This window comes from Triticum urartu, chromosome 7 (assembly GCF_003073215.2).
Source record: "Triticum urartu cultivar G1812 chromosome 7, Tu2.1, whole genome shotgun sequence".
Lineage (NCBI taxonomy): Eukaryota > Viridiplantae > Streptophyta > Magnoliopsida > Poales > Poaceae > Triticum > Triticum urartu.
The window spans coordinates 240,662,117-240,672,920 of NC_053028.1; the positions used below are offsets into that span (position 1 = coordinate 240,662,117).

The 10,804-nt window shown below is 37.9% G+C and overlaps 1 long non-coding RNA gene across 1 annotated transcript; it reads right to left on the reverse strand.

Annotated features, from left to right (window-relative positions):
- Positions 1–282: 282 nt before the first annotated feature.
- LOC125525758 lies at positions 283–2,187 on the reverse strand. The gene is made up of 4 exons (XR_007291419.1): positions 1,849–2,187; positions 1,619–1,708; positions 756–1,070; positions 283–312 (listed from the first exon to the last, which is right to left on the reverse strand). It is a non-coding gene; the product is annotated as an uncharacterized LOC125525758 (long non-coding RNA).
- Between the last annotated feature and the right edge of the window lie 8,617 nt (positions 2,188–10,804).

Genomic DNA, 10,804 nt, shown 5'->3' on the forward strand with positions numbered 1-10,804 from the left:
ATGTCACGTCCATGATCAAAATTAAGTGTTCTTGGCTTCTAGCCTTGGCCAAAAACTGCACCAGAACTGCCAGAACGCCATGTGGTCTCTTAAGAGGCGGGAAGAGCTAGGGAGCACCATGACACGCCGTCTACAGCTCGGTGGTGGTGCTGGTGGGTTGTGTTGATCTCATAACCCTGGCAATGGCTTCATGGAGGGTTAGGGATTTTTTGGAGCGTGCTATTACACTGGATGAGACGTGTGTCTCCCTCCCATGAGCTTGCGATGATGGGATCATGGCCCTCGTCGTCCATGCCTAATTGGCACATGAAACTGAACGAAGAAACACTCAACATATTTCTTCATGCAAAATCAAATACTATTGCAACTAAAATATATAATGCAATAACGAGTGTTTCAATATTCTTCTGTTTATAGTCAGCGGGCAACAAGTTACAAATATGTTCTTCTTTCATCAGTTGTTATGTTTGTGTACCTCGGGCTTGTAGACAATACGATTTTGTTAGCCTGCACCACTACACTGATCTTTTGAAATGATAAATTTTAGCAACTATGTCAACAGTACTAAATCGCAGAAAAAAAGAGAAACAACACCAACTTTATCTTCACCAGAATTTCCTCAATATGTAGGAATAAAACAACGGATCTCAGCTACTTTTCGTAAACCATGAAAATATGTAGAAACTTTAATTTTTCAACCAAAATAACACAATGGTGCATTGAAATAGGAAAAGAAGCACATAAACGACAATTACCTTCCTCGTGTAGTAGAGAAACACCATCAATGAATAGTCTCAATAAGCTTTCTGGATGTTTCAGTCTTCGGACGTAATATTCAGTTCTGACATAATATTTAGTTCAGAGAGGAAATCCCCGTGTAGTAAGGTATGTTGTGTATGCTGGCAATGTCGCGGGAGAGGCATGCCCCAGGAGTGGCACTGCAGATGCACGCCTTGCACCCCAGTCCCTCGCCATGCAACAGAGAAGCACCACCACAGCTCGCTGGCCACCGGCAGGGAACAGCAAGGTGTGGCGCCGCAGACCCATGCCTTGTACCCCCATCCCTTGCCCTGCAAGGCAGCCCGTCGTCAGGATCGACACCATCTTTAATGTAATCTTTTCCAATACAAACCGCGTCTTTAAAATACAGCAGCGCAACACACTTACAGACCAAAGTACTCTAAAGTGATATTTCCAGTTCTCACAAAAAAGTGATATTTCCAAAATAAAAGTTTGGTGTTGCTAATTTCAATATCTACATAGAGCAAAACCTTTAACAGAAAAACATCAATGGATTTAAGATGGTGGGAGGATTCTGGATAGTTGGCCTCACCGGAAATAGAGACGTTCGGTTGTGCTCGACGCGGATATGAAGGTAAGATGTGAATAAATCACAATTTTATTTCAGGTATGAATTATTAGGAATTTGATGCCACCTTAGAATTAACATATTGCATATATATTTTGTAACATCTAATTGCAGGTCGTCAAGTGGCTCAGGTTGTAGGGTGTAGTTACAGATGTACAAAGATCACGACAATGAGTAAACATACAATCTAAATTTATTCTGAAAGTCATGCATCTAGACCAAACAAATTGAGTTTGGTAAACGGTATACATGAATTTTCACAACTTTGCTCAAGTCATCCGGATCCGGTCACCTCCAGCAGACCTCGCAAGTCATAACAATAGTTTCCTTGTGCTAACCCTGCAACCCATTAGTCAAAAACATCAAATCTATTTAGATATGTATTGAAAAGTAAGGATTATAAAATTCAAATAAGGGAAGAATAAGAGATATAATATAAAGATATAGTTCTGAAATTGTGTGGTGGTTCAGTGTCTCACCCTTCAGAACAATTTTCAGGAAGGTGTTTGGGTCCAATACAGTGGGTATATCATCGTTTCATTGCACATCCGTACCATCAATGATCCATCAAACAATGGCCACATCTCATTGTTGATCAACAGTGACTAATTTAACTTGAGATGCAAATAACCCATTGGTATAAACCAGTTGTAATACCGAAGATCGTCTCCAGTCATCGTTGAGCAGTCACCCGCCTATGAGTCAACAAAATTGATGTTGAGGACAGCGATGTTAAATTCAGATAAAACTCCATCATAAATCACTAAGAACATCAATTTCAAGGACCAGCACCATGCCACTTTCCCAAACGCTTGGTGTCCTGAATCAAACTATTTCAATTGCATGATGTCTGTCGATGAAACAAAGCAAAAGTAGTGCAGATTGAAATGCTAGAAGACCCCCCCCCCCAACCTCGCATGTTTCTAAACATGAGAAAATCAGTTACTAAAGCCAAAATAATGCATATCTATATATTATGTAATTCACTCTAAAAAAATGAAAATCACATTATACAAGTCAAGCATACTCAAAGGAACTAGTAATATTTTTGTCCAGCACATCTCAGTCGAACAGCTAACTCCAAGATGGGCATTATATGGCTCTCCCCAGCTTGGTAGGTTGCACCATGCTTCTTTCTCCAAATAGAAGAGCATAGTAAATGTTTTAGTAAATACATGGAGACGGCGCATGGCACGAAACCATTATCCAGCAGTTGAAAAGCATCAAACTGGACGAGTTGACGAACTTTACCTGCTTGACAATCCCGCAACCCCATCGAGCCTCGCGTCGAGCCCGCCAACCTCAGAGAATAACGAATCCCCACAGCTGCCGACTATTCCACCTGCTTCCACAAGCACCCCTTCGGCCGCCAGCAATGCCGCCTCCCGCCACCGATGGTCAACGTAAACATGCATAGAAACAATGAAATGGATAACACTTTTGCCCCCTCTATTACACATCAGAACCATCAAATTTCAAACCTCGTCACAAAGCAGAGCATAATGTACTCAATAAAAATCAAGTAACCCTCCCTCACCAGCATCTACTCAATTAGACTACTAATCCGGCTACCTTCTTTTCGGGGCAAAAAATAACAAATCTACACCACCCTCGCGCAAGCAAGAAGTAATATATAGTGAAAAAATCAAACACAAATTTGACGAAGAACACACTGTACGGACGCAAATATTTTCCACAATGTTATCTGGTGATAAATTTGCAACTATTTTTTGGACATATTTTCCACGAATGTCATGTGGTGAAAAATTTCTATTCGCTATGAAAACATTTGTCAATGTTTCACACTAAAAAAATCAGATTTTTTAATTATTTTACTGTTCACCCAGGTTCAAGTGAGCTAGGGATTAGAACAACATTTTTGGACAAAGTACTACAGAAATAATCCAAGCAATCCTACTATAATATCAAGGCACACATATAAGTGATTATTCTCTCATGCAAACTGAAGTACTCCCTCTGTTTCTAAATATAAGTCCATTTAGAAATTTCAATATGGACTACATACGGATGCATATAGACATTCTTTAGAGTGTAGATTCATTCAGTAGTCCATATTGGAATCTATAAAAAGACTTATATTTAGGAATGGAGGGAGTAGTCTATATATCCACCTCACGGGCTACTATATTAAGATGGCCAAGCCTTTGTTAATCATATGAACATGGTACATGCAAGGAGGACATTAGCTAAGAAATGTAGTATCAAAGATTAGATAGATGAACATGCAAAATTTGATGTAGAAAACAAGGATAATCTTACCTAAATCTCTTCCGATGACTGCGCCTTGGCAGAGATGATATAGAAAATCTCGACTGGGGTGTATTACTCGATGGGGGTGTTGTCTGGTAGCGGCGGCGTGCACGGCTGCATCAGAGTGTGACCCGCCACCACGGTCATAGGCGTTACAAATTGGCGAGTGGAGGTCGATGAAGGCGCTGGCATGCCTGCACAAGACATGCGCAAAATTATCAAATCAGCATTGAACGTACCATATAGATGGATCTCTTAAAATATACTCTCATTCATCAATTCCTTTTTAGAAAATAAATGAAGTGGCTGGACCAATCTTAGCTCTGCTTGTATGTTGCTGCTCCAAAATCTTCCTCGAACTGGAGATTGACGGTCATATACTATGCATTAACTCTAAGGCAGAAACTTATTATCATCTTCAAAATAAGCCCACGTGTAAGAAGATATCCATGAGAAGTACATCAAATTATGTATGAAAATATCTGAACCAAACAGAGCGCCTATTTATTCTCATCTCATAGTTTTCATTCACTAAAATGTGCCGTTGGCCTAATATGCATGTCTGACCAAAAGTGTGATGAGGTGTTGGATCAGAGGTTTTAGTTAGGTCATGAACTGATCCCATCACTCAACAGTTAACAGGAGAGTTTGGCGAGAGCAACAGAAAGTATGGTTAGCATATACGAAACACAAGTACAGATCCATAAGCAGAGGACACATATGGCCTGTGTGTTACCTGTTGTGGTCAAACCGTATGCTTTTTGACCAAATATATATATGCAAAGCAACATGCAGATGAATAGCATGAAGATGTGGGCAAAAAGGCACACGTTTGTTTAAGTAGGTTTGATAGGATGCTTAAAATAAAAAGGTTTACTATAACCATGGGCCTTGTAGCAGAAGAAACAACAAAGTAACAATGCTGCCGAAACAAACGGGGTCTAGGAATTAAAGCGTGGACAAAATAATGCAAATACCGAATACTTGCAAGAATAGAAATGCAAAATTAAAACGGATGTACTAACCCATAATTTTTAAATACAAATTATTTGAATATATTACAAATCAAAAGCTTGCAAGAATAGAGATGGTCAGATGGAACATACTGAATACCGACAGCGCACTAAAGACAATCACGAGGCAAATGCCCTTTCCAAGACCTCATTGCAGTAAATGTTCGAATAATATCCTTATCATCAACGGACTTGAGTACCACCTGCTCATTGTAACTTGTAACACATGACTTGAACCATTCATTATTGATCTTGCTATGCAGTTTTCTCCCTATTAAAAATAAGAAAACAGTTTTCTCTCTATTAGTGCTTGACAGAAAAACAGAAGTGTTCATAAAACTTTAGAAAATTGACAAATAAAAAATACAGTCATGCAAACTTAAAGAAAATGACATGTTTGGCTTGACAGAACAAGGATTATAGGATCAGGAAAATCAGCTTTATCGACAAAATCTGATCTATATAACTTTAAAGTAGATACTTGGTTGCAGCTAAAATAGAATCAAGTGCTGCCGGCAGGTCCGGTCCTCGGATTTTAGGGGCCCAGGGCGAAACAAAAATCCAGGGCCTTTAGTATAAAGGTCTAAATAATAATCAATCTATGTAGACATAAATTTAGAGGCCAAAAAAGGGCATCTAAAATCATTAAGCATGTCAAATAATAAAATCATCTGAGATGCAAATTAGTAAATTAGTAATGATAGTAAATATCTATCTCATCCAACAATTTCTTCTCAATGCATACTTTCGAGATGGCATGACAGTACTAAAATTGAAAAGGACAATTATTTTTGGAAATTAGCATAAAGCTATGATAATATAAGATCCAGTTAAAAATCATCATCAAGAATCTGCCTCTCGCCTCTGGTTCATAAAACCTGCTAGGCATACCTTATCTGGAATCTGCCTCTCACCTCTTGTTGTGGTGAACGGCGTTTATTATCACCTGGACGGCAGTGCTAACGACCTGATTGGTAAACTATAGAGATTAGAGAGGAGAAACAATCAGGCAAATCGTTGGACAAATCTAGAATCAGAAACGCATAGGTCGCTGCTCTTTCGGAGGAAGAAAGATGAACAACCAGATGTACGTACTTGGTGGCGCTGACGTCCTAGACTCCAGTCGAAATCAAATTAGGGTGCGGCAGTGTGGACACACCAGGAACCTAATTAGGGTGCGACGAGGATGACACGCTGGATCCTCATAGGGAAGGCCCCCCCAAACCATGGAAGCTGGCGTGGTCGCGCGGAGGACGATGATGACGACAGGAGGAAGCTGAAGTGGGTGAGGTGGAGCTCCTCCGTACGCGTACATGCCAACACCCGCCCACCTGCGATGAGGACGACGCGCCGGCTCCTCATAGGGAACCCCCAAATCGTGGAATCTGGCAGGGTCAGACGGAGGATGACGATGACGACGGGAGGAATTGGGGGAGGTGTAGCTTCACCATGGCCGAGTCGAGCGAAGGAGGCCGGCAGTGGCGATTTTTGTGGAGAGAAAGATCCGATCGGGATCGAGGGGGGGGAGTGGAGGTGCAGGCGTGCGTGCGACCACGTGGAGACGCAAAATCTACCCTGTGCCGCAGCGGCGGCGTCTCCCGGAGTTCGGCGGCAGGGATTGAAACCGCCCTGCCCTGGAGACTTGGCGGCGGCGTTTCTCGGAGTTCGGCGACGGGGGCGGCGTCTCCCTCTCGGATGGCAGCGGCGGCGGCAACGATAGATGGGATCGATGGAGCTTTTTTTCGGGTGTGGGGTTTTTTTTGGGTGGCTGCATGGATGGGCGGGGTGGGAAGAGGACGGAAAAAAACCAGCGAAAAAAAACCGAACGAAAATGGTGAGACGAAAATAAAACTCGGAACGCGACCTACCAACTGAGACATTAGGAATAGAGATACAAATTCGTATGACAAAATGAACAAACACGCGAGTGAAATGCTTGAGCAAACCCAATCTATCATACATAACAAAGTTCGGCTTACATAGGGATCCAGGTTACATATCACATTCAGTTATAAACGGCCGTTAGATAATCCTGCGGTCCCTCATGTTACGGAATGGGGCCGAGCGGCCTAGAGCAATGGATGGTGAAGAACAATAAGACCCATGAGAGCGGCTTGAATTGGCCGAGGTTGCCACCTTTTAACCTAGTCAAGGGATTCACCACGCGACCCTTGTTGGAATCGCTGCCGCCGCCTAGATCGTCGTCACTTTTGCCGTGCCGCCGCCGTAGTGCTCACCCAGCGACCTTCGCGCCTAAATCTCCTCCTGGATGGCAGCAGTAGTCACACCTCACTGCTCGGTGCCGCTGCCCATGGGAGAATCTCCGCCGCTGCTCTAGGGTTCGTGCAAAGGGGATCAAAAGAATGCGCAGAGAGAGAGAGAAAGAGAGAGAGAGAGCCGGCAGATGCACTTAGTCACTCGAGTGAGGTGGCAGTCAAAACCGGTTTCACGTGGCTAGTTTTGGTCAAAACAGGGTCCACGTCATGCCGAAATGACTTTAAGCGTTACCAGAGACGAAAACCATGCAGTTAATAGTTGAGGGACTATACTTTGGTGGTTTTAAAGTTCAGGGACGATTTCTATACTTTCGCTACAGTTAAGGGATAATTTCTATACTTTCCCTACATGGCCGCATTGTTGGCCTGGCCCGCTACTGTAGCCTATGGTTTGACTATTTTCATTGATTTCGTGTTGGTTTATTCAGCTTTTTTTCATTTTTCATTGCATCTTTCTTGATTTTCAGTGAGTTTTTTGTTTTTCAATTTTTCGCATTGGGTTTCTTCTTCTTTTCTTTGGTTTACTTCAGCTTTCCCCTTTTTCGATTTCTTTGTTTCTTTCTTCAGTTTTCAATGATTTTATTTTCATATTCTTCTTCCTTCATTTTGATATTAATTTTAAACACATGTATAATTTTCATACACAATTTACGTTTTTGTATACTCAGGAACTTTTTTGTACATCTTAATATTTTTTAAATACATGACTAACATTTTTCTAAATATATGTTTTGATTTATACTTTTTTCATACACGTTGCACATTTTCATATCCATCTAAAAAATATATATGTTTGGTATTTTGAAATACAAGATTAACATTATTTTAAAACACTTGTTTTGAATATTTTTTTGAATACACGTTATTTTTTTCAAACATATGTAAACATATTTTTTGTATGATGCTAACAATTTTTTAAACTATGCAAATGCATTTTACATTGGAGAAACATATTTTAAAATGACACAACAATTTTTGCTTGAAACACATTAAAACTTTTCTAAATGTAAAATATGTTTTTCGAATGCACAAAACACTTTTGAATTGCATAAACATTGTTTTACAACACATAATTTTTAAAAATATGTAACCCACATTTTTTGAAATGCATGAAAAATTTTGTAATGTCACATACATTATTTTCAATGGTAAATCATTTTCAAAAAGTTAAGATGATATATTAATACTCTTCACTTTATATTTTTTAAATGAATGATGAAGCCTTTTGTAGAATTAATAAAATAGATTCAGTATTTTGTAAAATATAAAGAAAAATAAACAGACATGTGTCCCACTTCAGTTTGACATGCCCATGAGGTTATTAGCTCAGCCCTGTACTCGGTTCCATGCAGGCGACAGGATCTATTGTCTCGCATGAAGCGAGGCATAGACGCGCCCATCAAACACAGTTCTCTAATTTCAAAATAAATAAATCCAACACAGTACTTCAAGATCTATATCGACCTCGCAATAGAAGTGGGCCGGTCCAACAAATCGGTTTTTATTTCGTTTCCAGGCGTGGTGCCTTCTACCAGTTTCCGTTAAACTACTGTCTTCTTTCCTTTTTCCCTTTTTTCCGGTTTCTTTTTCCTTTTCAAGTATATTTTTTCTTTCTTCAGTTCTTTATCGCATTTTTGAGACATGTTCAAAGATTTCAGAAAATGTTGATGAGTTCAAATCTTGCTCATAAATTCAAAAAATATTGGTTTTCAAATATAGTTCTTGTTTTCAAAAAATATTTCAGTTATTCTAAATTTGTTCGGAATGTTTTGGTTCAATTTTTCACAACTTTTCAGAAAATGTTCAATATTTTAAAAAATGTCCGCGTTTTGCCTTGTTATTCACAAATTCACCAAATGACCCGGAATTCTAGAAAATGTTCTCACTTTCAAAATATGTTCACAAGTTGAAAACAAAATCATGTTTTCCAAAAAAAATTCACAAACTCAAAATATTTTCGAGGAATTTGAAAAAATGTTCTCATTTCTAAAATTTTGTCATAAATTTGAAAAATGTTTCGTAATTTCAGAAAATGTTCCAGATTGTCCCATTTTGTTCATATATTAAAAAAGTTCATGTTTTTGAATTTTCTAACAAAATGTGTTTTGAACAAATTGTTCGTAATGTAAAAAAACATGCTTTATTTTTTTATAATTTAGGAAAATGTTTCTTTTTTCAAATTTTGTTCACAACTTGAAAAAAATGTTCAGGAATTTGAAAAGATGTTCCATTTTTGCCAAATTTGTCATATATTCAAATCTATATGCTATAGTACACATACAGGAAATAACATTCAAGGGGAATATCCCGCAATAGAAAGTTCTTAAATACAATCATGATGCGGTATTGTTTTTTTTTGCGGGGTCATGATGCGGTATTGTTGACATGTTATCATTCTCTCTGGTGCTTAGCAGCACTTGTGGTGGAAAGGGAGGTTACTGGTTCGATTCCTCGCGTCGTCACATCAGTTTTTGCTGTCCTCTTAGTAGGCCGGCCCACTCACACGTCTCCTGTGCGTCGTGCTGGCAATTTGCCGCAAAATACGGCACATAGGAGCTTCCAGCCCCTATGTCTCGCCTTCAGCAAGAAAGGAGGGAGCCCCTCGCAGAAGCAAGCCGCCAGTTGGGCAGGCCATGGCGCGCGGGAAACACCAGCCTCGTTTTGGTTTTGTTTTGTTTTTTTGTTTTTTGCTTTCTGTTTTTACTTTTGTTTATACTTACAAATCTTCTAAATAAATATATTACAAAAATCACTCTACATAAAAGCATTTGAAAAATACTGACCAAGCATTTAAAAAATGTTAAATGTGTTTATCATGTATATGAAAATGTATACAAAAAATGTGTACGAAACAATTTAATCAAGTATTTAAAAAAAGTTAGTCAAGCATTTGAATAAGTGTTGAACAACTGTTTAAAAATGTTAAGCAAGCATTTGGAAAATGTAAAATGTCTATAGTAAAAATGTTGACTGTATTAAAAAAGTGATGAAATAAATTTTATCATGTATATAAAAATGTTAATCAAGCATGTGACAAATTGTTGAACAATTATTTGAAAAATGTTCAATATGTATAGGCAAAAAGTTGACCATGTATTAAAAAAATGATGAATTTTTTGATTGTGCATGTAAAAATGTTAATCAAGCCATTGTAAAAATGTTGAACCAGTATATAAAAAATGTTAATCAAGCTGTTCAAAATATTTAAATGTCTATAGAAAAAATGATGATTAGGTATTAAAACTTTGATCTTGTATATAATTGTTTTACCAAGCATTGAGAAAACATGTCGATCAAGCATTTGAAAATATTAAATGTGCATAGAAAAAATGTTGACCCTGTATAGAAAAATGGTGAATTTTTTGGTAATGTATATAATAAAATATTAATCAAGCGATTGAATAAATGTTGAAAAAGTATTTGAAAAAAAATTAATCAAGCATTTAGAAAATGTTAAATATGTATAAAAAAGTTGACATTGGGTTAAAAAAATATTACTATTGCAGAAGAAATTATTCAAGCATTTGAAAAAATGTTAAAATGTTTATTGATAAATGTTAATCTTGTATTTGATAATTGTTAAAAATATGTATAGAAAAAAGGTTGACCATGTATTAAAAAAGGCTAAACTTGTATTGGAAAAAATATTAATCGTGTATTAGAAATATATTGTTGACATATGTAAAAAAATGTGGAATGAAAAAATGAAACAAAGAAATATAAAAAATGAATACCAAAAAGAGACAAAATAAACCAAAAGGAAAACAAACAAACAAATGTTGAAAGAATAAAAAAGAGTGAAAACCAAAATACTGGAGAAGAAAAAAGAAAAGAAACCAAAAAAGTATTGAAAACCGGAAAAATGCAAAAAGGAT